The 27,632-nt window shown below is 46.0% G+C and overlaps 2 long non-coding RNA genes across 2 annotated transcripts in view; one reads left to right on the forward strand and one right to left on the reverse strand.

The window, feature by feature from the left end:
- LOC105746872 (uncharacterized) overlaps positions 1 to 27,632 on the forward strand; it is a 105,311-nt gene that overhangs the window by 8,799 nt on the left and 68,880 nt on the right. The gene's annotated exons all lie outside the window — the stretch shown is intronic.
- Positions 18,792 to 27,603, reverse strand: LOC101445974 (uncharacterized). The gene is made up of 5 exons (XR_009184488.2): positions 27,048 to 27,603; positions 21,594 to 24,778; positions 21,309 to 21,464; positions 19,983 to 20,055; positions 18,792 to 19,317 (listed from the first exon to the last, which is right to left on the reverse strand). It is a non-coding gene; the product is annotated as an uncharacterized lncRNA (long non-coding RNA).

Here is a 27,632-nt window from a genome sequence, read left to right on the forward strand (position 1 = left end):
CTGTGGAGGCAATCACGGCGGCCCACTCGGTCATTGGCTAGTGTGCCTGTGGAGGCAATCACTGCAGCCCACTCGGTCATTGGCTAGTGTGCCTGTGGAGGCAATCACGGCAGCCTACTCGGTCACTGGCTAGTGCGCCTGGATGGAGGCAATCACGGCAGCCCACTCGGTCATTGGCTAGTGTGCCTGTGGAGGCCATCATGGCCATCCGCTGTCATCAGCTGGCGTGCGGGCTGGAGGCAATCACGGCAGCCTACTCGGTCGCTGGCTAGTATGCCTGGATGGAGGCAATCACAGCAGCCCACTCGGTCATTGGCTAGTGTGCCTGTGGAGGCAATCACGGCAGCCCACTCGGTCATTGGCTAGTGTGCCTGGATGGAGGCAATCACGGCAGCCTACTCGGTCACTGGCTAGTGTGCCTGGATGGAGGCAATCACGGCAGCCCACTCGGTCATTGGGCTAGTGCGCCTGTGGAGGCAATCACGGCAGCCCACTCGGTCGCTGCTAGTGCGCATGGACGGAGGCAATCACGGCAGCCCACTCGGTCATTGGCTAGTGTGCCTGTGGAGGCAATCACGGCAGCCCACTCGGTTACTGGCTAGTGCACCTGGATGGAGGCAATCACGGCGGCCCACTCGGTCATTGGCTAGTGTGCCTGTGGAGGCAATCACTGCAGCCCACTCGGTCATTGGCTAGTGTGCCTGTGGAGGCAATCACGGCAGCCTACTCGGTCGCTGGCTAGTATGCCTGGTTGGAGGCAATCACAGCAGCCCACTCGGTCATTGGCTAGTGTGCCTGTGGAGGCAATCACGGCGGCCCACTCGGTCATTGGCTAGTGTGCCTGTGGAGGCAATCACTGCAGCCCACTCGGTCATTGGCTAGTGTGCCTGTGGAGGCAATCACGGCAGCCTACTCGGTCGCTGGCTAGTGCTCCTGGATGGAGGCAATCACGGCAGCCCACTCGGTCATTGGCTAGTGTGCCTGGATGGAGGCAATCACGGCAGCCCACTCGGTCATTGGGCTAGTGCGCCTGTGGAGGCAATCACGGCAGCCCACTCGGTCGCTGCTAGTGCGCATGGATGGAGGCAATCACGGCAGCCCACTCGGTCATTGGCTAGTGTGCCTGTGGAGGCAATCACGGCAGCCCACTCGGTCATTGGCTAGTGTGCCTGTGGAGGCAATCACGGCAGCCTACTCGGTCGCTGGCTAGTATGCCTGGATGGAGGCAATCACGGCAGCCCACTCGGTCATTGGCTAGTGTGCCTGTGGAGGCAATCACGGCAGCCCACTCGGTCATTGGCTAGTATGCCTGGATGGAGGCAATCACGGCAGCCTACTCGGTCACTGGCTAGTGTGCCTGGATGGAGGCAATCACGGCAGCCTACTCGGTCACTGGCTAGTGTGCCTGGATGGAGGCAATCACGGCAGCCCACTCGGTCATTGGCTAGTGTGCCTGGATGGAGGCAATCACGGCAGCCCACTCGGTCATTGGGCTAGTGCGCCTGTGGAGGCAATCACGGCAGCCCACTCGGTCGCTGCTAGTGCGCATGGATGGAGGCAATCACGGCAGCCCACTCGGTCATTGGCTAGTGTGCCTGTGGAGGCAATCACGGCGGCCCACTCGGTCATTGGCTAGTGTGCCTGTGGAGGCAATCACTGCAGCCCACTCGGTCATTGGCTAGTGTGCCTGTGGAGGCAATCACGGCAGCCTACCCGGTCGCTGGCTAGTATGCCTGGATGGAGGCAATCACGGCAGCTTACTCGGTCATTGGCTAGTGCGCCTGGATGGAGGCAATCACGGCAGCCCACTCGGTCATTGGCTAGTATGCCTGGATGGAGGCAATCACGCAGCCTACTCGGTCACTGGCTAGTGTGCCTGGATGGAGGCAATCACGGCAGCCCACTCGGTCATTGGCTAGTGTGCCTGGATGGAGGCAATCACGGCAGCCCACTCGGTCATTGGGCTAGTGCGCCTGTGGAGGCAATCACGGCAGCCCACTCGGTCGCTGCTAGTGCGCATGGATGGAGGCAATCACGGCAGCCCACTCGGTCATTGGCTAGTGTGCCTGTGGAGGCAATCACGGCAGCCCACTCGGTTACTGGCTAGTGCACCTGGATGGAGGCAATCACGGCGGCCCACTCGGTCATTGGCTAGTGTGCCTGTGGAGGCAATCACTGCAGCCCACTCGGTCATTGGCTAGTGTGCCTGTGGAGGCAATCACGGCAGCCTACTCGGTCATTGGCTAGTATGCCTGGATGGAGGCAATCACGGCAGCCCACTCGGTCATTGGCTAGTGTGCCTGTGGAGGCAATCACGGCAGCCCACTCGGTCATTGGCCTAGTGCGCCTGTGGAGGCAATCACGGCAGCCCACTCGGTCGCTGCTAGTGCGCATGGATGGAGGCAATCACGGCAGCCCACTCGGTCATTGGCTAGTGTGCCTGTAGAGGCAATCACGGCAGCCCATCGGTTACTGGCTAGTGCACCTGGATGGAGGCAATCACGGCGGCCCACTCGGTCATTGGCTAGTGTGCCTGTGGAGGCAATCACTGCAGCCCACTCGGTCATTGGCTAGTGTGCCTGTGGAGGCAATCACGGCAGCCTACTCGGTCGCTGGCTAGTATGCCTGGATGGAGGCAATCACAGCAGCCCACTCGGTCATTGGCTAGTGTGCCTGTGGAGGCAATCACGTCAGCCCACTCGGTCATTGGCTAGTATGCCTGGATGGAGGCAATCACGGCAGCCCACTCGGTCATTGGCTAGTGTGCCTGGATGGAGGCAATCACGGCAGCCCACTCGGTCACTGGCTAGTGCGCCTGGATGGAGGCAATCACGGCAGCCTACTCGGTCACTGGCTAGTGTGCCTGGATGGAGGCAATCACGGCAGCCCACTCGGTCATTGGCTAGTGTGCCTGGATGGAGGCAATCACGGCAGCCCACTCGGTCATTGGGCTAGTGCGCCTGTGGAGGCAATCACGCAGCCTACTCGGTCACTGGCTAGTGTGCCTGGATGGAGGCAATCACGGCAGCCCACTCGGTCATTGGCTAGTGCGCCTGGATGGAGGCAATCACGGCAGCCCACTCGGTCATTGGGCTAGTGCCCCTGTGGAGGCAATCACGGCAGCCCACTCGGTCGCTGCTAGTGCGCATGGATGGAGGCAATCACGGCAGCCCACTCGGTCATTGGCTAGTGTGCCTGTGGAGGCAATCACGGCAGCCCACTCGGTTACTGGCTAGTGCACCTGGATGGAGGCAATCACGGCGGCCCACTCGGTCATTGGCTAGTGTGCCTGTGGAGGCAATCACTGCAGCCCACTCGGTCATTGGCTAGTGTGCCTGTGGAGGCAATCACGGCAGCCTACTCGGTCGCTGGCTAGTATGCCTGGATGGAGGCAATCACAGCAGCCCACTCGGTCATTGGCTAGTGTGCCTGTGGAGGCAATCACGGCAGCCCACTCGGTCATTGGGCTAGTGCGCCTGTGGAGGCAATCACGGCAGCCCACTCGGTCGCTGCTAGTGCGCATGGATGGAGGCAATCACGGCAGCCCACTCGGTCATTGGCTAGTGTGCCTGTAGAGGCAATCACGGCAGCCCATCGGTTACTGGCTAGTGCACCTGGATGGAGGCAATCACGGCGGCCCACTCGGTCATTGGCTAGTGTGCCTGTGGAGGCAATCACTGCAGCCCACTCGGTCATTGGCTAGTGTGCCTGTGGAGGCAATCACGGCAGCCTACTCGGTCGCTGGCTAGTATGCCTGGATGGAGGCAATCACAGCAGTCCACTCGGTCATTGGCTAGTGTGCCTGTGGAGGCAATCACGGCAGCCCACTCGGTCATTGGCTAGTATGCCTGGATGGAGGCAATCACGGCAGCCCACTCGGTCATTGGCTAGTGTGCCTGGATGGAGGCAATCACGGCAGCCCACTCGGTCATTGGCTAGTGCGCCTGGATGGAGGCAATCACGGCAGCCCACTCGGTCACTGGCTAGTGTGCCTGGATGGAGGCAATCACGGCAGCCCACTCGGTCATTGGCTAGTGTGCCTGGATGGAGGCAATCACGGCAGCCCACTCGGTCATTGGGCTAGTGCGCCTGTGGAGGCAATCACGGCAGCCTACTCGGTCACTGGCTAGTATGCCTGGATGGAGGCAATCACGGCAGCCTACTCGGTCGCTGGCTAGTGTGCCTGTGGAGGCAATCACGGCTGCCCACTCGGTCATTGGCTAGTGTGCCTGTGGAGGCAATCACGGCAGCCCACTCGGTTACTGGCTCGTGCGCCTGGATGGAGGCCATCACGGCAGCCCACTCAGTCATTGACTAGTGTGCCTGTGGAGGCAATCACGGCAGCCCACTCGGTCATTGGCTAGTGTGCCTGTGGAGGCAATCACGGCAGCCCACTCGGTTACTGCCTAGTGCGCCTGGATGGAGGCAATCACGGCAGCCCACTCGGTCATTGGCTAGTGTGCCTGGATGGAGGCAATCACGGCAGCCCACTTGGTCATTGGGCTTGTGCGCCTGTGGAGGCAATCACGGCAGCCCACTCGGTCATTGGCTAGTGTGCCTGGATGGAGGCAATCACGGCAGCCCACTCGGTCGCTGGCTAGTGTGCCTGGATGGAGGCAATCACGGCAGCCCACTCGGTCATTGGCTAGTGCGCCTGGATGGAGGCAATCATGGCAGCCCACTCGGTCGCTGGCTAGTGCGCCTGGATGGAGGCAATCACGGCAGCCCACTCGGTCATTGGCTAGTGTGCCTGTGGAGGCAATCACGGCAGCCCACTCGGTTACTGGCTAGTGCGCCTGGATGGAGGCAATCACGGCAGCCCACTCGGTCATTGACTAGTGTGCCTGTGGAGGCCATCATGGCCATCAGCTGTCATCAGCTGGCGTGCGGGCTGGAGGCGATCATGGGGCCCGCTCTGACTTCGGATAGTGCACTTCCATGGATGAGATCACGGTGGACTGCTCTGTCCTCCGCTGTCTTATCTGGATGGACTCACTTTCCCTTTTCCCTCTTGATTTTTTTGGGGGGGAATATTTTTACCCTGCAAAAGTATTTACAATTTTATACAGTTAAATATATTAATCTTTGATTGCATTTGAACCTTAAATGATGTTTAGAAACCCTTCTCCATACCAAGTTTATGGAAGACTGAATTAACTTCCCTGCTGGTATATGATTACTGGTATAATTAGGTATGCATGTGTGCACAGTCACTTACATGCATGCACAGCCATATGTGCACAATCACAGGCATGTATACACAGTCATATGTGCTCAATCACAGGCATGTATACACAGTCATATGTGCTCAATCACAGGCATGTATGCACAGCCATACATGCACAATCACAGGCATGTATGCAGTCATGTGTGCACAGGCATGTTTGCACGAGCATATGCATGTGCCTTGTGTGGTCACATGCATGTGTGCATGACTGCATATGTGATCATATGTATGTGTGATCATCTGCATGTTTTCAAAATATACAAAGAACACCTATAATTCAACAATAAGAAAACAAACCAAATTAAAATGTGGGCAAAGGATGTAAACAGAAACAGACAAAAAAAAAAAAAAGGATACACTGCTGGCAAATAAGCTTATGAAAAAATACTCAACATAATATGTCAGGTGATTACAAATTAAAAATACCAGTGAGATACTACTACATACTTATTAGAATGGCTAAAACCCCCCTGCCTTACTCCCCACCAAAAAAACCCCACAAAAACCTCACAATATTAAATTTTGCTGAGGACGTGGAGCAACAGAAACTCTCATTCTTTGCTGCTGGGAATGGTATAACCTCTTTGGAAGACACATGGGCAGTTTCTTGTAAAGCTAAACATTGTCTTACCATATGATCCAGCAATCATTTTCCTAGATTCTTACCTGTCTGAGCTGAAAACTTATGTCCCCTCAAAAACCTGAACGCAAATGTTTATAGCATCTTTATTCATAATCACCCAAGACTGAACAGCCCAATGTCCCTCAATAGACAAATGGGTGAATAAACCATGATACATTTGTGTAATGGAATATTATTCAGTGATAAAAAGAATAGAGATGTGAAGCCCCAAAAAGATAAAGGAGAACATTAAATGCATATTGCTCAGTGCAAGAAGCCAGTCTAAAAAGGCTACATACTGTAGGATTTCAACTATATAATATTCTAGAAAAGGCTGAACTAAAAAGATGAGTAGTTTCCAGGAGTTTGGAGGCAAGAGGGAGAGATGAAAAAGTGGAGCTCAGGAGGTTTTCAGAATGGCGAAGCTATTCTGTATTACGCCGTGATGGTGGATGCATGACATCATGCATTTGTCAAGATACATACAACGCTCCAACACAAAGAGTGAATCCTAATATTGGTTCCTAATATTGGTTCACTAACTGTAACAAAATGTACCCCACTGATGAAAGAGGTTAATCAAAAGGAAAACTTTTAGAAAGGTAGAGGGACATATGGGAACTCTGTATTTTCCACTCAATTTTTCTGTAAACGTAAAGCTGTTTTGAAATATAAAGCATATTAATTAAAATATGAATCACCTTCATCCCATAATGACTCCATGATTTAGATATCAATAATGTCTTCAATTTACAGAGAAATAATTGGGCACAGAGAGGGTGAGTAACATGCTGAACTGCACAAAGCTAGTAAATGGGGTAAACGGGATTTGAAAACAGGCCCTCTGATATCAGTCTGTGCCATCTAGCACAGATACATCCTAAAATATGCCAACGTAAATAAATTTTTGCACAGAGGTAATTTTACACTGTGTTCTGTGTTCACTAGACTAAAGCACAGCCCTTAGACTTGGAGGAGAATTGAATTTCAAACATAAAATCTGTGTCTATCTAAAATGTCTCCGTGCATGTGATATACTTCCAGTCTCTATGTACAAATGTAGAAATGTCTGTGAGATGCCACCTGGCCTTTTCTTCATTCAGCGTGGGTTATTATTTTCTCCTCCTGAGCCTGCCCCTTCCCCTAAGACTTGCTTCAAAGTACCACTGCCTTGAAGTTGAGGTGGATGAACAGTTCTTCCTAGAAGTCTGCTTGAAGATGAGAGTGTGGTGTTTAGAGCATCTGGGTTAGGCTGAACTGTGTCCCCAGGAAAGCATGTTCTTTACCTTCTCCCAGGGTCCTCTGGGTGGAGCCATTGTAGCAGGATCTTTGGGTATGTTAAAGCAAGTCCTGGTGTGTGCTCCCTTGTGGATAGGACCCTAGTTAGCAGGGGCGAAACTCAAGGAGGGTGGGCCTTCATCCACCGAGGCCTTGGAAAGAGAATCCAAAGTCACAGAAGACAGAAAAGAGAAGATGTGGCCCTGGAAGGAGGGGCAGGATGTGAGCCAAGGATGTCCAAGGCTGGCAGTCAGCCAGCGCCCAAGCCCGCTGACATGGGAGAAAGCAGAGCTGTGGGGACATCTTGACCTGACCTCTGAACCTGGGAGCCAATAAATTATTATTGTTAAGTCAACCCATACTTCCTCCTTTTTCAAACTGGTAGCTAAAAACATGGGTGACCAAGGGCTGTTCTACTGTAATGTGTAGTCTAGCCGTAGCCATATGGTGACTTGGTTGACTCATCTCTGTGATATACTGCAATAAAAATTTGGACCAGCTTTCAGAATGATTTCATTGTATCCTGATTTCCAGAGATATTAAAATGCAAATAGAGAGTTTTCATGCGTTTGCTAAATTAATGGCCAAGAAAGCTTGTTACTTTTAAGAACAATTCAAGTGCATTGCCATTAGACTATTCAAGTTGGCATTTCAATGAGATTGACACAGGTGAGTATTCAAATGATTTAAAGTTTATTTCCTGTCCCATCTTTGCATTACACAGTTCCTTGAGGGAGGGTCTTTCCCACAAAAATTAACTCGCAGCCACTATGAACACAGTTAAGCAACTGGCACCCTGTTGAAGAGCCAAATTCATTATTTCCTCAGCTATCAGCCTTCTTTCTTGTTTTAAACATGAGCATCTTTTTGCATGTACTGAACTAGATTCAGCAACATAGAAAATGCTTCAGAAGCATTCTTGGGCAAGGACCCAGCTCTGGTCAAATTCAGTAATATATTGCTAAAAGAACACTCTTTACTATCCGGCTCTCTACAGAAAAAGTTTTTGATGCCCGGTGTGTGTGGATTTACTTCCTTTTCATAGGACCTTCAGCACAAGCAGGAACTGCATAAGAGATGGATGGTATGGCTGATTTCTTACTTCAGGACTGACATGACTGGGGTGCTATAGCTTTGTTTTGAGATCTGCTAAGCAAAGTACAAAGTGTGTTCATGTTTGGCTTGGAAGAGGGCTGTAACTTAAAGGAAAATATTTTTATACAATATATAATAATTTCCATTACACAGTAATTTAATTTTAGGCAGTAACAGTTCTAAGGTATGATGCTAAAGCTTTTTCTTCTTTCATAATTTTGTTTCAATTAAAACTTGAGGCTTAATTTATAGATAGGCCATCCCTAAGAGATTTTCTAATAAAAATAGAGCTTTTTGTTTTTACAAATTTATGCATCTTCCCTTTAGTTTATTTGTAAAGTTGCAGATTTACAGAAAATTCATGCAGAAATAGAGTTTTCAAATAACCCCCTCGCACAACAGTCCTTCCCTCCACCAGCATGAGGCAGCTGTGTAGCACCCTGTTACAAGTGACAAAACAGTGTCACTATAATTATACCGTTAATCATGTGCACAGCTTACATGAGGTTTCACTGTTTTTGCTCAACAGTCTTATGTGTGTTTTTTTTAAAATTTTCATTCTAGTAACATGTATGGACCCCAAATTCCCCCTTTCAGTGGCATTCAAACACACAATTCAGTGTTGCCAACACATTCACAGTATTGTGCTACCATCATCTACTACCAAAAATGTCCATCACAGCAAAGAAACTCTGCACCAATTAAGCATTAACTCCCCACTCCCTACCTTCACCACAACCCCTGCATCCTGTATTCTAGTTTCCTATTCTGATCTGTATATCAACGAGATCATATAGTACCCACCCTGTGTGTCTGGCTTCTTTCACTCAACATGATGTCTTCAAGGTTCATCCATGATGTTACGTGTATCAGAACTTCATTCCTTTTTATGGCTGAATAGTATGATATTGTGTGTTTATACCATGTTTTGCTTATCCATTCATAGGCTGATGGCTACATGGATTGCTTCCATCTTTTGGCTATTGTGAATAATGCACTATAAACATTGGTGTGCAAATATCTTTTCAAGTCTTTGCTTACAAACTTTTTGGTATATACCTAGAAGTGGGATTGCTGGTCATATGGCAATTCCGTACTTAACCTACTGAAGCCCCACAGTGTCTGTACTATTTTATATTCCCACAAACAATGAATTGAGTATTCCTATTTCTCCATATCACCTCCAACATTTGTTTTTTTCTGTCTTCTTTTTATAGTAGCCATTCCAGTGGGTGTGAAATGGTATCTCACTGAGGTTTCTATTTGCATTTCCCTAATGGCTAATGACGTTGATCTTCTTTTCATGTGCTTATTGGCCATTTCTATATTTTCTTTGGAGAGATGTCTACTCAAGTCTTTTGCCCATTTTTAATAGGGTTGTTTGACTTTTTGTTCTTGACTTGTAGGATTTCTTTATATATTCTAGATATTAAATCCTTATCAGATATGTAGTTTCCAAATATTTTTTCCCTTTCTGTGGATTGTCTTTTCACTTTCATGATAAAGTGCTTCGATGCACCAAAGTGTTTAATTTTGATGGAGTTTCATTAACTATATTTGGTTTGTTGCTTCTGCTTTTGGGGTAAAGTCAAGAAACCATTGCATAACACAAGGGCCCGAAGATGCTTCCCTACTATATCTTCTAGGAGTTTTATAGTTCTGGCTCTTATATTTAGGTCTTTAATACATTTTGAGTTTTTTTTTATACGGTGCTAAGTAGGGGCCCACCTTCATTCTTTTCCATGATGATATCCAGTTTTCCTAAAACCATTTGTTGAAGTGACTATTCTTTCCCCACTGAGTGATCTTGACACTCATGTCAAAATCAATTTGTCATAGATAGGAGGGTCTACTTCTGATTTCCTGGTTTGATTCCATTGGTCAATATGTTCATCCTTGGGCTGTTATCATACTGTTTTGACCAACGTAGCTTGGTAATAAGTTTTAAAGTCAGGAAGTGTGAGTTCTCCAACTTTGCTTTTACTTTTCAAGACCATTTTAGCTATTTGGGGCCCTGTATCCTTCCGTGTAAATTTGATGATTGGCATTTCCATTTCTTCAAGGAATGATTGGGATTGCATGAAATCTGTAAATCACTTTGGGTAAATCTGACTTCTTAGCAATATTTAGTCTTCCAATAAATGAACATGGAATGTCCTTCCATTTACTTAGGACTTCTTTGATTTCTTTGAGCATTGTTTTGTAATTTTCTTTGTGCACCAGTCTATTACATCCTCAACTACATTTATCACTATATATTTTATTCTTTTAGTTGCTATTGTAAGTGGAGTTTTTTTTTCTAGATTTCCTCTTCAGATTGTTCATTACTAGATGCATAGAAACTTTGAAGAGTTTTGCATATTGATCCTGTACCCCACCACTTTGCTGAATGCATTTATTGGCTCTAGTAGCTTAGCTGTGGATTTTTAAATAAATTTCTTTACATAGGATCATGTCATCTGTGAATAGGAGAAGTTTTAATTATTCCTTTCCAATTTTGATGAGCTTTATTTCCTTTTCTTGCCTAATTGCCCTTGCTGGTACTCTAGTACATTGTTGAATAACAGTGGTAACAGTGGGCATGCTTGTCTTGTTCTTTAGAAAAAAAAACAAATCAGTTTTATTGGTACATATTAATAAAGCATACAATTTATTCAAAGTGTACCATCAACGGTATTTAGTATAATCACATAGTTGTGCATTCATCACATCAATCATTATTCAGACATTTTCATCATTTCAATAATAATACTAAACAAGTAAAAGACAAACAAATAAACAAGGAGATTTTTCACCTGTCAATCTCTCTGTTTCCCCTACTGAACAATTCTGCTATTTCTGGCTATTCTTGCACAATTATTTATTTACTAAGCAGTTTTATTGAGATATGTTCACATATCATACAATCTATCTAAAGTGTATAATCAATGGCTTTTAGTACAGTCACAGTGTTGTGTATTTATCACCATAAAAAATTTTAGAACCATTTCTTTCCAAAAAGAAAACTCCACACCACTAAGCATCCTTTCCTAGCCGTACATAACTGCTAATCTAATTTCATCTTTATAAATTGATTTATATTTACATGTTATATAAATGGAATCATACAATATGTTACACAATATATTTTTTACACTTCTTTATTAAAGTTAATAAATCACAAAGAACGTTACATTAAAATAACATAAAAAACATGAGGTTCCTATATAACCCACTCCCCATCCCATCATTTATGTAAATTGTATTTTTTTGAAGATATATAATCATAAAAAAAGTTACATTAAAAAATATAAGACGTTCCATATATCCCCCACCCTCCACCCCACTCCTCCCACACCAACAACCTCCCCTATCATTGTGGCACACTCATTGCACTCGGCGAACACATTTTGGAGCACTGCTGCACCACATGGATAATAGTTTACCCCGTAGTTCACAATCTCCCCCAGTACATTCAGTGGGTTATGGCAGGATGTATAGAGTTCAGCATCTGACCCTGTAATATCATTTAAGACAAATCAAAGTCCCAATATTTAGTTCATAGTAGCACAATCATACAGTAGTTGTCCTTTTGTGTCTGGCTTGCTTCACTCAACATAGTATCCCCCAGGTTCATCCTTGTTGTCATATGCCTTCCTTTCTTCTTACAGCTGCATAATATTCCATCGTGTGAATACACAATGCAGTTGGATTTGATTTGCAAGTATTTTGTTGAGAAATTTTGCATCTATGTTCATTAGAGAGATTGGTCCATAATTTTGTTTTCTTGTAGTGTTTTTATCTGGCTTTGGTATTATGGTGATCTGGGCTTCATAAAATGTGTTGGGTAATTTTCCCTCCTCTTCAATTTTTGATATTATCCCTTTTGTGAATATATAATGGCCTTCTGTTTCTTTTATAACTTTTTTGCATTTAAAGTCTGTTTTGTCTAATTTTGGTATAGCTACCCCTGCTCTTTTTTGGAGTTCCCTTTCCAACCTTTCACTTTCAGCCTCTTTGTGTCCCTGGGTCTAACACGAGTCTCTTGTAAGCAGCATATGGATAACCCATTTATTCATTCTGTTAGCCTACATCTTTTGACTGGGGAGTTTAATCCATTCACATTCAATGATATTACTGTAAATGCATTATTTACTTCCACCATTTTATTCTTTGGTTTTCATATGTCATATCTTATTTTCATCTTTCTATTTAATCTTTTCACTATCCTTTCTGCTATTCTTTCTTCTTTTCTCTCCTCCAAGCCTCTCTCTCCTATCTTCTTCTTTCAGGATCTAAGGCTTCCTTTAATATTTCCTGCAAAGGTGATTATTTTTTATGAACTCTCTTACTTTCTGTTTGTGACTAGTTTATATTCACCTTCATATTTGAAGGAAAATTTTACTGGATAAAGAATTCTCAGCTGGCAGTTTCTCTCTTTCATTATCCTAATTGTATCATACCACTATCTTCTTGCCTCCATGATTTCTGATGAGAAATCCACACTGATTCTTACTGGGCATCCCTTGTATGTGATGGTTTGCTTCTCCCTTGCTGCTCTCAGAATTTTCCCTTTATCTTTGATGTTTAACATTCTGAGTAGTGTCTTGCAGTGGGTCTATTCAGATTTATTGGTATGCTGTGCTTCTTGGACATGTAAGTTCATTTCTTTCATGATAGTTGGCAAATTTTCACTTATTATTTCCTCAAGTACTCCTTTTGGCCCTTTTCCCTTCTCGTCTCCTTCTGGAACTCCCATGACATATATGTTGTTGTGTTTCATTTTGTCATTCAATTCCCTGAGCCCCTGCTCAAATTTTTCCATTCTTTTCTCTCTTCAATTTCAGCTGTTCTTTCTTCAGTATCACTTACTTTTCCTTCTATATTTCGAGCCTGCTGTTGTATGCCTCTAATATGTTTTTTTAAATCTCAACTATCATGTCTTTCACCCCATGAGTTCTGTTGTTTTTCTATTCAGGTTTTCAAATTCTTCTTTGTGGTTGCTGAATGTCTTCTTTTAAAAAAAAAACATATATCTTTTTAATTTTCTTTCTCCCCCCCCCCCCCCCCCGTTTTCTGCTCTCTGTGTCCATACACTGTGTGTTCTTCTATGTCTGCTTGCATTCCTGTAAAGTGGCATCGGGAATCTGTGTCTCTTTTTGTTGTGTCATCTTGCTGCATCAGCTCTCCATATGTGTGGTGCCATGTGCGCGGGCTGCGCTAATTTTTTTCATGCAGGATGGCTCTCCTTGTGCGGTACACTCCTTATGCATGGGGCACCCCTACATGGGGGGAGCCCCTGCATGGCACAGCACTCCTTGTGTGCAGCAGCACTGCGCATGGGTCAGCTCACCACAGGGGTCAGGAGGCCCTGGGTTTGAACCCTGGGCCTTCCATATGGTAGGTGGATGCTTTATCAGTTGAGCCATATCCACTTCCTGCTGAATGTCTTCTTGATATTGTTTATCTCTTTAGCCACATTGTCTTTCAACTCATTAATTTGATTTGGGAAATTCGTGTACATCTCATTAATTAGTGGTCTCAAATCCTGCATCTCTTCTGGGGCTTTGATATATTCCTTTTCTTGGGCCACATCTTCCAGTTTCTTAGTATGGCTAGTAGTGGTTTGTTTTTTGTTGTTGTTTTTTTTTTTTTTTTTTTTGCTGATGTCTAGGCAACTGATTAGGGTGGTGTGTTTACTAAAGATGCTCAATTTCTTGCTCTTTCATGGGCATTTAGTGGTGGGAGGCTGTGTGTTATTGCTCTTCTTTGATTCTTGGTTCAACCTGGGTCTTTAAAGTTGTCCCTATTAGTTGCTCTGGACCCAGTAATGGGATGCAGACTCACGTCCTAGGTTCTTGGGGAAGGAGGCTATAAAAACCCTTCTTATTTACTTTCAATTTCCTTGTGTGCACTTCCTTGGTCTGCCAGCAGATGGTGATCTTTGACAGCCCTCTCAGAACAGTGCCTGGTGGGAGTGTATTTGCTGCAACAGGGACTGGATCCACATGATAGCGGTTCCTGCCTGGGGGCTAAAAGCATCGTAATTCAAACTTTCTCAGAGGCAGTTCTCCAACCTTTGCCCCCTCCCTTTTCCAAGGCAGGAAATAATTTCACTCCCGTGTCCTCGGCAATCAGTCCCGGTTAGTGGAGAGGAATACTGAGCGGGTCGGATCACTTTAGTCCTGAGTTGTCTCCCAAATGACAGCCCAGCCCCACCTGGCCTGGAAGGGCTCCTGGGACACAGCAGACCAAATCTGCGGGTCAGAAGCTGAGTCCGACTCTGGCTGTGTCCCTCTCTTCCCTTTCCTGGAAGGCGGATCCCTGGGGTCCCCTTTGTCTGTAGCTGCTGGCCCAGAGGCTCGAGTATTCAAAAGTGTCTTTTGCGTGGAGGGCACTGGTCGTAGCTGCCACTTTGAACTCACAGTTTCGCCATTGCAATTCTTTTATTTTTCCCTTCTCTCTTCTGGGTGGTGTCCAGCCTTCCCCTGGTGTCCTAAACCCTAGAAGATCTTTTCCAGGCCATTGCTGCCTGTCCTCTAGCTATTTTTCTGGGAGAGAAGAGAGTCCTATATCTTTATAGTCCACCACCTTCCTGGAAGTCCTTGTCTTGTTCTTGATTAAAGAGGGAAAGCATTCAGTCTTTTGCCATTAAGAATGATGTTAGCTGTTGGTTTCTCATACATGTTTTTTATCATGTTGAGGAAGTTTCTTTCTACTCTTAGTTTTTTAAGTGTTTTTATCAAAAAGATATTCTGGGTTTTGTTAAATATCTTTCTGGAGTCAGTGTAGATGATCATGTATTTTTTCTTTTCCCCTTTTGTTCTATTAATGTGGTGTATTACATTCATTTTCTTATGTTGAACCACGCTTTGATACCTGGGATAAATTTCACCTGGTCATGTTGTATACTTTTTTAAATGTGTTTTTGGATTTGGCCTGGTAACATTTTGTTGAGGATTTTTGCATCTATATTCATAAAGAACATTGGTCTGTACTTTTTTTTCTTGTGGTTTCTTCAGCAGGCTTTGGTATGCAGGTGATGTGGGCCTCACAGAATGAGTTAGGAGGCTTTCCTCCTCTTCAGTTTTTGGGAAGTATTTGAGAAGGATTGGTGTTAATTCTTCTTGGAATGCTAGGTTCGGGGTTTTACCTGGTTGGGAGGCTTTTGATGACCAATTTGATCTCCTTATTTGTTATTATAATACATATTTGTTATTAATATTAGAGATATTTTATTTCCTCTTCAGTCAGTGTAGGTACTTTGTCTATTTCTAGGAATTTATTCATTTTTTTTTCTAGGGTTTGTAATTTCTTGGCACATAGTTTTTCATATTATCCTCATGTTATCCCTTTTATTTCTGTGGAGTAATTATGTCCTCCCTTTCATTGCTGATTTTTGTTATTTGCATCCTTGCTCTCTTTTTCTTTGTTGTTCTAGCTAATGGTTTGTAGATTTCTTTTTTTTTTTTAAGATTTCACTTTTGGTTTTGTTAATTCTATTGTTTTTGTTTTATTCTCTTTAACATTCATGTCTCCTTTAATCTCTGTTATTTCCTTCCTTCAGCTTGCTTTGGATTCAGTTTGCTGTTCTTTTTCCAGGTGTGGGGTTAGTTCTCCAATTTAAGAACTTTCTTCTCTTTTAGTGTATTTCAGCCCTGCCTTTGCTGCATTTCATAAGTTTTCTATGTTGTTTTCATTTTCATTCTCTGCAAGGTATTTCCTAATTTCCCAATGGTTCTTTTTTTTAAAATAAATCTCTAGTAACTTTTTTTTTTTAAGATTTATTTATTTCTCTCCCCTTCTCCCCTCCCCACTCCAGTTGTCTGTTTTCTGTGTCTGTTTGCTGCGTCTTCTTTGTCCACTTCTGTTGTTGTCAGTGGCACGGGAATCTGTGTTTCTTTTGGCTGTGTCATCTTGTGTCAGCTCTCCGTGTGTGCTGTGCCACTCCTGGGCAGGCTGAACTTTCTTTCATGCTGGGCAGCTCTCCTTACGGGGCACACTCCCTGCACGTGGGGCTCCCCTACGCGGGGGACACCCCTGCATGGCAGGCACTCCTTGCGCGCATCAGCACTGCACATGGGCCAGCTCCACACAGGTCAAGGAGGCCTGGGGTTTGAACCGCGGACCTCCCATGTGGTAGTCGGACGCCCTAACCACTGGGCCAAGTCCGCTTCCCTCCCTTTGGTTCTTTAAGATAGTGTTTTATCAGGGACTTTGCCATCAGTTTATGTTTGCATATATTACACAGTGTGAGGGAAACGACTTAGGTCGGTGCTGGAGGTCAAGGAGGCTTCCTTTGAAGGGCCGTGGGCAGACCCACTTTTGCGAGGTCTGCTGCAGTCTCTAAAGCCTGTGGGCAGAGGTTCACAGCACTGTGTAATGGCCTGAGACTCGCACTCAGGAGAGAGGTGCGTTTTATTTGCCTGAGGGGAGGCAAGAGGGAGGTAGCTCTCCCCTGCTGTTCTGAACTTAGCACGAGGGGCAGGGAAGCCTCACCACACCGGCGGGCTAGCTGAAGGTCAGGGTCCCCCCTCAGGTGCGGCGTGGCAGCCCTTGGCTGTCTAGGCGTCGACTGGTTTGCCTTCTGGCTCTCTTGCTGGCTGGCTTTCTGCTCTGGCTGCCAAGGAGGGGCGGATGCTCCGCTGCCGCAGCCTGGGCTTGTTGGACGCTGCAGTCGTCTCCTGCTCAGGAGGAGGGCGAGAGCTCAGAGAAAGCCGCGATGCTCCCAGCGGGCGTCCTTGAGGGGAGGTTCCGCTACCCTGATCGCAAATGGTCATCACGGCAGGCAGGTCGGCGATAGTGAGGATGCTTTCCAGAAGAAAGGACGCCTGAGTTCCTTGCCCCCATACAGAGGCACACTTTTCTCTCTTGGATTATTAAAGGTGATTCAAACAAGTGATGAGGTCGTTGGGTGGGAATTCACCCGTCATTTATGCGCCTGGTGCATCTCTCCTATTTTTTCCTCATCTAGAGACAACCTAAAGGCACTACTTGATGCCGAGACCGCTGTAAACACTGCAGAAACCAGGTACTGAATCTTCATAACGGGTCTTGCTTAAATTGTTATTACTTCTATAAATCTTAATTAAGAATGGAGAATAAAAAGTGGTTTTTGGTATGATTTTTTTCCGCCTAAGGCCAATTTCCTTCTGTGTGCTATGAAGTCACCACTTATTTCCAAATGCTCCAGATAGAAAATTTTAGAATGACTTTGACCTTTCTTTTCCTTGAGCTCTGTTAACCAGTTATTCCCCATCTCAAAGATTCTTCCTTCTTAGTACATTTTGTAACAGAATACTGTTTTGATACGGTTATATTAAAATTCGGTGTCATTCTCTATTTCAGTGCTAACGGTGGCAAATTTAAAGAGAGTGGCCAGGCATGCAGGAACCACTGTCTCAGAGGGCAGGTGACCTTTCTTCCTGTGTCAAGTATTTATGGAGTTCCCAAGCACAGTGTGAATCCTTATGTTCTTGGAGGGTGCAGGAAGATGTAGAGCTCAATGTGGTCAACAGAAGACAGAATTTGCTTTTCAAAGCATGGGAAGTTTTTTTATGAATTCACTTGGCAAACAGACTGAACACCTGCTGCGTGTTAGGGAAGCGAGAGAACAAGATAAACCACGGGCTGCCCTTAAAGAGCTTTCATTTTAATGGATGTTAGACCAAGGAAGTGAACACATGAGTAAAAATATCAACGGTGGGCTGCGATAAATACCAAGAGGGGAAGAAAATTAAAAGCGGGATGACAGAATAGAGCCTCCCAGAGAGATCAGCCTTTGAAAGGGTGATCAGAAAAACGCAATCTGAATATAAGACCTAAGTCAGAGAAACACTTAACACCACAAAGAACTATGAAATGTTACTCCAGATAGAGCTAAGGCCATGTGCATGTGCCGACTATGTGAAAGGGCCTGAAGGCTTGAGAATTATAGAGAAGGCCAGGTTGGTCAGAACAGGGCAGGACGAAGTTAGCATCACTTAGACAGTTTCCCAGCGACACTGAAGGCCGCCATATACACTATCATCAGGTCTCTGCTTCTAAGCTCTAACAAACTACACTGAACGCAGCAACTTAAGGACTGAATCTGCAAATTATTTGGTTTCCCACCATAAGCTGTGACAGAATTTTAAGTCGTTAATTCAGGACTACTTGACCATTTAGTCTGACCCATGCCAGGGGCTGGTACACCATGACCTGTGGGGGATGCTGGACTGGAGATGCTCAATTCAGGAAAAGAAAGCTGTTGAGGATGATTCCCATTTTTTCTACCTTGGGCAGGGAGGGAGGTAGTAGAGTCATTCAGTGAAAGGGAAAATACAGAGGATGGTGTTCTTAGAAAGGAAGCAGATAACTGTGCTTAGGATACCCTGAACAGCAACTTCCAGTTCAGGAGCGGCATTTGAACTGCAGATGCAACTTTGGGAAATGGTAAAGGAGGAAGCTAGAGCTAGTACCAAGCTCAAGATCATGGAGGGATAGTGTGAAAAGGGGGGAAGAGAACAGCAGCAAAGTTCTAGCTGTGAGGTAGACTGTTTATAAGCAGTGGAAGGAAGAACAAGGGTTCATAAAGAAGACTGAACAGTATTTTTTTAAAGGTTTATTTTTATTGATTTCTCTCCCTCCTCCTCTCCCCTGTTGTCTGCTCTCTGTGTCCATTCACTGCGTGTTCTTCTGTGTCCACTTGCATTGTCAGCGGCACTGGGAAACTACGTCTCCTTTTTGTTGCATCATCTTGCTGTGTCAGCTCTCCATGTGTGCAGCGCCACTGCTGGGCAGGCTGCGCTTTTTTCATGCAGGGCGGCTCTCCTTGCAGGGCGCACTCCTTGCACATAGGGCTCCCCTATGTGGGGACACCCCTGAGTGGCATGGCACTCCTTGTGTACAGCAGCACTGCGCGTGGGCCAGCTCCACACGGGTTATGAGGCCCTGGGGATTGAACCCTGGCCCCTCCCTTAAGGAAGGCGGACGCTCTATCGGTTGAGCCACGTCCGCTTCCCTATAAAGAAGACTGAACAGTATTGAGGGAAGGTGGCCCCTGCCATCAGCATCCAAGGGTGAAGAGGACCGGCTGATGCGACAGGGCCCAAGGAGAATAGGACCAGAGTAGCTCCTGCTGAGACACAATATTTGGTCAAGGTTGGGAAAAATAATAAAATATTACAGAATTCTACTGTCTACATATATGGAGCCACCTCATTTTGTAATAAACAACTGACAATTCAGTGTTGTCTAATTTGGTAAAACATAAATGTTTGCAATATAATTTGCTTCCGTTTGTAAAGGTGGTACCATGTTTTTCAGGTGTGTGTGTGTGTGTGTGTGTATGGTGTGTGTGTGGTCTTTAATCATCTCCTCTAACACACAGTGATATTTTCTTAACACAAGTTACCAGGATTAAAATTAGTAACCTCTCTGTGAATCATGTAAATTGTCTGGAAAAGAAAAGCCAGTTTATAGTAGTAGCAGTAATAATAATAATTAGAAATGTTTTTGCATTTATTATGGACAAGCATTGCTCTAATTTATTTTATTACATACTTTATTTAAGCATATAAGTGCTGTTATCCTCACTTTTCATTTGAGAAAACTGAAGCAAGGTAAATTATCAGGCCCAAATTCAAGCCAGACACAGGATTGAAACCCAGGTATTGTGACATGAAACTCTACACTCTCACCCAGGCTACGGGCCAGGAGCCCAGAGCTCCTGAGGAGTTTACCACGTGTATGCACACTGGTGTGCCTGAACTTTAGATGATTCATCCAGAAGAGACTAACCTCAATTTCTTCTCCAGGTGTGTCCATCAGTTTCTTCTTTGATCCAGAAAGAGCCAGGTTTGGATTCTTATGGCTGGAACAGTAAAAATACGTGGTTACCCTTCCAGCTATAAGAATAATCCCCCAAAGAGAAGGATACATATTTCTATTAATTTTAAGGTAGAATGGATTTAGCATGAATTCAAAGGCAGAAACCTTAAAGGAAAAGATGGATGGTGTGATGGTTAGGCTGTTGTGTCAACTCGGCCAGGTAATTGTGCTCAGTTGTTTGGACAAGCAAGCACTGGGCTAACTGTAACACAAGGGCATTTATGGACTTTACTGCAGCGGTAAATCATAGCTAGCTGGTTATAATTACATCAATCACGGAGACTGCCATCAGCAGTGAGGGACACTTAACCCAATCGGCTGAATGCCTTAAAAGGGGAAGTGATTCCAGCATTGGGAGAGAATTTCCCAGCTTGTCCTTGGACAGCCAGCATCTCCCAGAACTCGTCAAGAACCTTCGCTGGACTTTCACGGCAGCCCCTGGTTGCAGCCTGCGGAACCTGGACTTGTGCATCCCCACGGCTGTGAGAGAGGCTCTGTAGACTCACATACTATTGACAGATCCCTCTTGTTGAGTCAGTTTCCCTAGAGAACCCTGACTAATACAGAGAGTGTAGACAGTTGGTAAATATTTGCATTCTTAAGTTCTTATCAAAAAGTATTACTCATTTAATGTTTACTTGTTGAACCCAAAGTAATTTGTGCTAGGCATTGGATAAACTATTGGTGCTTTCTTAGTGAACAAAACAATCACCTGCCTTAGTGAGCTTATATTCTAGAAGGAGACAGACAGATGAATAGACAATAAACAAACACATACACAGATAAATATTCCATCACAAAATATTAAGTATTGTGAAAATGTATGGACTCTGCAGTGACACTTTGGAAATTGCGTCCTTGGAAACGAGAGAGCCCCGTCAGGAGGAAACAGCTGCCTAACACACCTTGTTCCTAGGCAGAGGCGCTCGTGCCCATTTGGTCCCGGGAAGGGTCCTCAGGCTCTGCCGCAGAGCGCCCGCGTCCCGGCTGCGTGGGGACATGTGGGCGGCTGGCCCGGGCCAGCGTCCCTCCCGCAGGCGGTGGGGCTGCTCCCCGGCTCAGCGCCCCTGCTGCCTCCCCCCCCAGCACCCTGCACAGGGGCTTGTGGCCCCCACGTGGCGCCCCCAGGCCTCCCGGCGCCTTGCGCGTCCTCTCTGGGCATCTTCCTCCCTCCCCGTTGACCTCACTGCCTCCGATGCCTTGTGTTTTGAGGTGACACACTTTTTTCAGCTTTACCCAAGGCAAGGCTTGCATTTCCGCTCCTCCTTTTCCTCGTTCTTTGGGGTGGGGTGACTTCCATGGAGAGATGGGCACAGAGCTCTGGGAATCAGGCAAGGGCAGTAGGAATAAAGTGGAGGGCCTTTCTTCTCTGTCAGAAAGGGAGATGTAAGCCTGGGGGCAGAGAGTCGACGACAACGGCTTAAGTTAAACAGAAACGAGCCAAGTTTAAACTACGTCCTACCAAATACTTCTTAAATTTTATTTTTATATGTGTTGAAAGAAAGAGTATCACTCACACACCAGAGAAATTAGCTGTGGCCTCTCACTTAATCTGTACCAGATCTGAAAGACAAATGGAGAAATTGTGACTTAGAGAACTCATGTAACTTGTGATAGAATTGAGATTATTGTTAGCCTCTGGACGGGGCGTTTGACCAGAAAGGGGCATGAGGGAATTTCCCTGGTAATGAATGTCCAACATTCCCATCCCCACCGGAGATGGCCCCCTCGTCTGTTTGTTGTGTCTGGTTGTCGTCTGCTCATTATGTCAGCTCGTTGTCTGCTGGCTGTGTCCATTTATCTTCTTGAGAAGGTCCCGGGACCTCCCATGTGGGAAGCGGGTGCCCAACTGCTTGAGCCACATCCGCTCCAAATCTCCAACATTTTGACTTGAGTGTCAGCTGTCAAAGTGCAAACCTTTGCAAGAATCGATTAAGTCTTTTCTTTAAGACTAGTGTTTTTTACTGTCTTCAAATTATACCCCAATAAAACCCTATCAGCATATTTTTAAAAAATTACACATCTAGTTAATTACACATCCAGCAGCATTCTTACAGATCTTTGCAAAATCTCCGAACCCATGTGTGTTTTGTGGATACCATACTGGCCTGGGAGATGGCTTTAGCAATGGATGGCAAATCCCAGTGTGCCACTTAGGAAACTTCCAGGGTTCATGTTTTATATTCCAGTGTTTCATGGTAAATTGAATTATGAGTCATTATTTAATCAGGCAATATGATTGATTCATCAAGGAGAGAGGCAATACCACACAACTGAATTCTCCAGGTAATTTAAATACCAGTGCACCTCTCACTGCTGAAATGAATATGTGATTACGCAAACAGACTGTTACACTGGTGCCGTGGGAGGTTTTTCAACAGCCCTTCGATCAGAGCATACTCATCACTATGGAGCCATTTGCTTGACAACGTGGTGAATTTCAGTGGTTGCTTTCTGCAGTAATTTTGTCTTTGCATAGCTGGGCAGACAGACATAAAATTACAGTCCCACGTTCAGGGCTCTTGGGACTCAGAGTTCTCTTTGTTCACACACAAATGGCACTGGCATTGCTGGGACTTGTTTTCTCGTATCTCTTTTAACTTTCAAGATCCATCCTCCACTTTTGACCTCGCCCGTATTTCTGACTTCCGTGCTTCAGTCTTCCTTCCATGTAGTTTATTACGTCCCTAATCTCGTATGCTAAGTCAATGCACCCCATTATGGACACTTATCAGCAGCCACAATTAAAGCCCCAGGATGATGGGAAGCCTCGGTCTCAGGCCACTCCAGTCCAAAGGTTGCATCAGTCATTCAACTTGAATGCGTCCTACATTTTTGACTACGGCTGGGTTTGCATTTCCAGTAGGATGGGTATATGGTTCTTGTACTTTGACATGAATAGAGAGGGTCATTAAATTACTGCCTAGGCTGGAAAGACCTGTTGCATTTTGGGCTGCCACGTTTTATTTTGCATGTGTGGCATTTGCAGGTTCGCCATATGGGGTAGGAGATGCAACTGAACCCTAGGCTAATCCCACTGGCTTCTGGACAGATCTGTCTGGAAGTGGGGAAGCTCTCCTGGGAACAGGCTTGCATGAAGGTCTAAAGGAACCTGAGGGGAAGGGAAGTCAGAAAGACCGGTTTGGCCCTGTCCAAAGTCACAGAGTTTCCAGAGAAGCTATTCCCAAGTAAAGGAATTATTGCACCTCAAGTCCGTTCTCCAGTCGGGTCTACTGGGACTCATTTTGATGAAAGAGGAGGGGTCCAAGTATAAGGAAAAGAAAGGAAAGGAAGGAGCTGTGTCTGCTGAGCAGCCCTACCAGGCAGTGCTGCTGCGGAACCCTTCAATCAGGGCAATGCTGAAGGAATACGGAGCCTCACTCCACTAACGCACAGAATGCGTGCACAGTGCAGAGGACAAGGTACACCTGTTACCTCGAGAGCCCAGCACAGCTGTGCTCATGGCAGAGGCGCCTGGCGGGGGCCATGGGTAGGCAGGTGTCACGACCTCTGGATATCAGGAAGCAGACGTGGCTCAGGTGACTGAGCTCCCGCCTACCACACAGGAGGTCGCTGGTTTGGTTCCCGGTGCCTCCTAAAGAAGAGAGCGAGTTGGTGCGACAGGCAGGCACAGCAAGCTGACACAAGATGCCGCAACAAGGGATACAAGGGGGAAAAAACATAACAAGAGACACAGCAAAGCAGGGAGCAGAGGTTCCTGGTGCCTCCTAAAGAAAGCAGGCAAGACAGCAAGCTGACCTGACAGGCATGGCAAGCTGGTGCAGCAAGCTGATGCAACAAGAGACACAAGAAGAAAAAACATAATGAAAGATGAAACAAAATGAGGGTACGGAAGTGGCTCAAGCAATTAGGCGCCTCCCTCACACATTGGAGGTCTTGGGTTCAGTTCCTGGTGCTTCCTAAAGACACACAGCAAGTGCAAACAATGAAGGGGTGGAGTGAAAATAAATACATTAAATTAAATAAAAACCTTAAAAAAAAGAAGAGAATATTTTAGTATAAGCACCTAGTAGGGCCATAAAGGTAACCAATATTTATATTTTGATGATAATGGTATTTTCTTTTGGTTTTACTTACCTCTCACAGAGTAACATGATACACATTCAATAAACATGATAAAATCTAAATATTTTTATGAAAGTTATCCTAGACATAGAATCTAGACATATCATGTGTTGGGAAAATCTGGCTGATTTTACCAAATACTTGTTGACCTTTAGCAAGAAGCTGGATCAGTTTATATTTGAAATAAGTTGCCAGTGTAGCTGGAGTTTGTTGAAACAAGGCAATGCTGTTGGCCAAAGACTTAGAAATCTCTAGTAGAGCAGAAATGGAGAGGAAAGTAAGAGTTACATCCAAATGGCTAACGACAGTGATGCCCTGATTTACAGAAGCTGTAAAATGATAGCCAGAGACGACTGTTCATGCTCTGAGGAATTACTTAACTGAGGTATAAAAGGTAGAGGCACGGTTTGTTCAGGTTTGGGCCACACAGCTATAAAATTTCTAGGTCAAAGGGAACTGTACCCACCAAATTTCCTGAAATCCTTGGGTTCCTTTGGGGAGAGTGCATTGTCCCTCCAAAATTCTGCCTATAAAAACCGGTGTGCACAGAAGACCCTCGCCTAAGCTTCAGATTGGTTCAGTCTTTCTTCGTTGAAGTGCTGTAGGAGATTCCTTCACTTCTGGGGTTGAAATAGAAGAGAATTGTGGGTATGTGATTTCCAACGTGAAATTCAGATAATTTCAAAGGCGAATCACGAAATGGAGTTATTGTCATCGGATTACGTTGTGATAACCAGCATTATTCAAAAACAGGAAAAGATTTTCCAAATGGAAAAATACATCTGTTTTTTCCAAAAGGAAGTAGTTTATTTATATTATAAGCAAGGACGGTGTATCTAATATCTGTCTATGTATCTCTATCAAAGTCAAATCTACCACCCTTCTACTGGTGATGCTACAATTGAGTCTCCAACACCTAAAGCCATTTTAAGAGCTTAAATAGTTTTCAAGTCTAAAGCCAAGTTAGTCCACATGGGGCTGACAGAGTCTTAATAGCATGAAGATAGGAATCCAAAAGGTTTCACCTCCACACTCTCCTCCGGGCGGTATGCCTGAAGTACAACACAACTTTAAAAGCCACAGGATTGGTTGCAGCCTACTTTTTTCTACTAGGCTTGGTATTTTTTTTCTTCAAAGATCTATTTTTTATTTCTTTCTCTCCCTTTCCCCCATTGTCTGCTCTGTGTCCATTTGCTGTGTTCTTCTGTGTCCACTTGCACCACTGGCACCAGGAATCTGTGTCTCTTTTGGTTGCGTCATCTTGCTGTGTCAGCTCTCTGTGTGGGCGGCGCCATTCCTGGGCAGGCTGCACTTTCTTTCGCGCTGGGCGGCTCTCCATACAGGGCGCACTCCTTGCGCGTGGGGCTCCCCTACGCGGAGGACACCCCTGCATAGCAGGGCACTCCTTGTGCGCATCAGCACTGCGCATGGGCCGGCTCATCACATGGGTCAGGAGGCCCTGGGTTTGAACGCTGGAACTCCTATATGGTAGGTGGACACACTATCCATTGAGCCAAATCTGCTTCCCATAGGCTTGGTATCTTAAATAGTTTTCTTTAAAGCTTGACGCTCACACTCTTGGGCTCCCCCACATACGTGGGACTTAGGTACAAGTTAACATCCTGGCATTAAGACCTGGCTAGAAAACACCTTATTAAAAGAAAAGCAGGCAAATGATTGACAATTCCCTGCCCTAGAATATCTGAACATCTGAGTATGGGAATTTATATATATATATATATATATATATATTTTTTTTTTTTTCCCTCTTCCTCCCCTGCAATAAAGACCTTCCCTCAGCTCTGCTGCCTCTGACTCCCCCAGCCATTGGCTTTGCAGGCCTTTGTGCTCAGGACCTGGGTGGTTCAAGGGCAAGCAGCCTCCCCTGCGCCCTAAGACGCACACCTGCGTGAGCAGGCCAGCGTGTTTCCTGAGGTAAGCCGTCACTGTGAAAACGTTTACTTGTTCCAGGCCCGAACTGTCGTGACTCACCCAAGGGAAAATTTCACCTCTCACAGAGCCACCTGATAATCCCACAGCCAGAAGCCAGGAGCCCAATCCCTTCTCAAAGCCTGGGGAACTTCCTGTTGATTTAGTTCCCAGATTCCACTTCATGTCTGTTTCTCAAGGCACAGTGCCGGATTTTGGTTTTTGGCCTTTGTCAATTCACGCCCCTTGGGAAGTGGATTTGGCTCAATGGATAGAGCGTCCGTCTACCACATGGGAGGTCGGCGGTTCAAACCCCGGGCCTCCTTGACCCGTGTGGAGCTGGCCCATGCGCAGTGCTGATACGCGCAAGGAGTGCCCTGTCACACAGGGGTGTCCCTGCATAGAGGACCCCACACGCAAAGAGTGTACCCCATAAGGAGAGCCACCCAGTGTGAAAGTGCAGCCTGCCTAGGAATGGTGCCGCACACACGGAGAGCTGACACAACAAAATGACATAATGGAAAGAGACACAGATTCCAGGTGCTGCCGACAAGAATACAAGCGGACACAGAAGAACACACAGCGAATGGACACAGAGAACAGACAACTGGGACGAGGTGGGGGCGAAGGGGAGAGAAATAAATAAAAAATAAATCTTAAAAAAAAAATTCACACCCCTTTTTCTCAGCAAAGTAGACAGATGGCTACGAGTCACCTTATTCCTGCTAAAGGTTGGGTTAGAAGATAGTTAGACGATGCCCATCAACAGTGGGCTCGGACTGAACCCAGTACCTAGATTCACTTTCCCACCAATTGAGGGCGGTGCTGCAGGAGCCCGGCGCCTCGCGTGGGGATGGGAGGCCGAACGTCCAGCCCCGGCCCCGCCAGCTCGCACGCCCTCATGCCCTCCCTGGGCCAGCCGCCTCCCAGGAAGGAGAAGGGAAGAAGCAGAGCTGTTACCTCAGGGCCTTGTCCGCAGGTCAGTCCAGGAAGGAGCGGGTGGCAGAGAGACCAAGGCTACTGAGGGAAGGACGCTGTTCCTTGTGGAAACGCAGAGCGTGGAAAGGACACTCGTTCTTCCCTCAAGACCTGCTTCGTGTCTGCGGTTCTTCCAGCTGGTCACAGATGAGGGCTGCTCTGCACTGTTTGCACATGCAAATTATTAAAATCCGTCTCCAAACGTCAGGATTGGATGAACATTTTCCCGAATCAAAAAAGCACGGTTAAAAATAAGCTGGAGCACCCATTGCTATAAACCTACTTCCAAAACAAACGAAATAGCTCTTCAATTCCCATCAGTCCAGTGGGGATGTACAAGGAAGAAGACTGGTCAAGCTGGCTGAACATCAGCCGTAACGACGTTTGACATAAATATTAGAGACAATTCTTAAGAACTTCAGACATGAAAGGGAAAAAATACCAGCACCTGCGGACTTAGTTATCAGCAATCCTGTAACATTCTTGCATCGAGCCGAAGGTGTCCTGTGTAAGAGCAGGGGTATGGAAAGAGTGTGCCAGATGGATGCTATGGACCGTGGCGGGTGG

Source organism: Dasypus novemcinctus, chromosome Y (genome assembly GCF_030445035.2).
Source record: "Dasypus novemcinctus isolate mDasNov1 chromosome Y, mDasNov1.1.hap2, whole genome shotgun sequence".
Classification (NCBI taxonomy): Eukaryota; Metazoa; Chordata; class Mammalia; order Cingulata; family Dasypodidae; genus Dasypus; species Dasypus novemcinctus.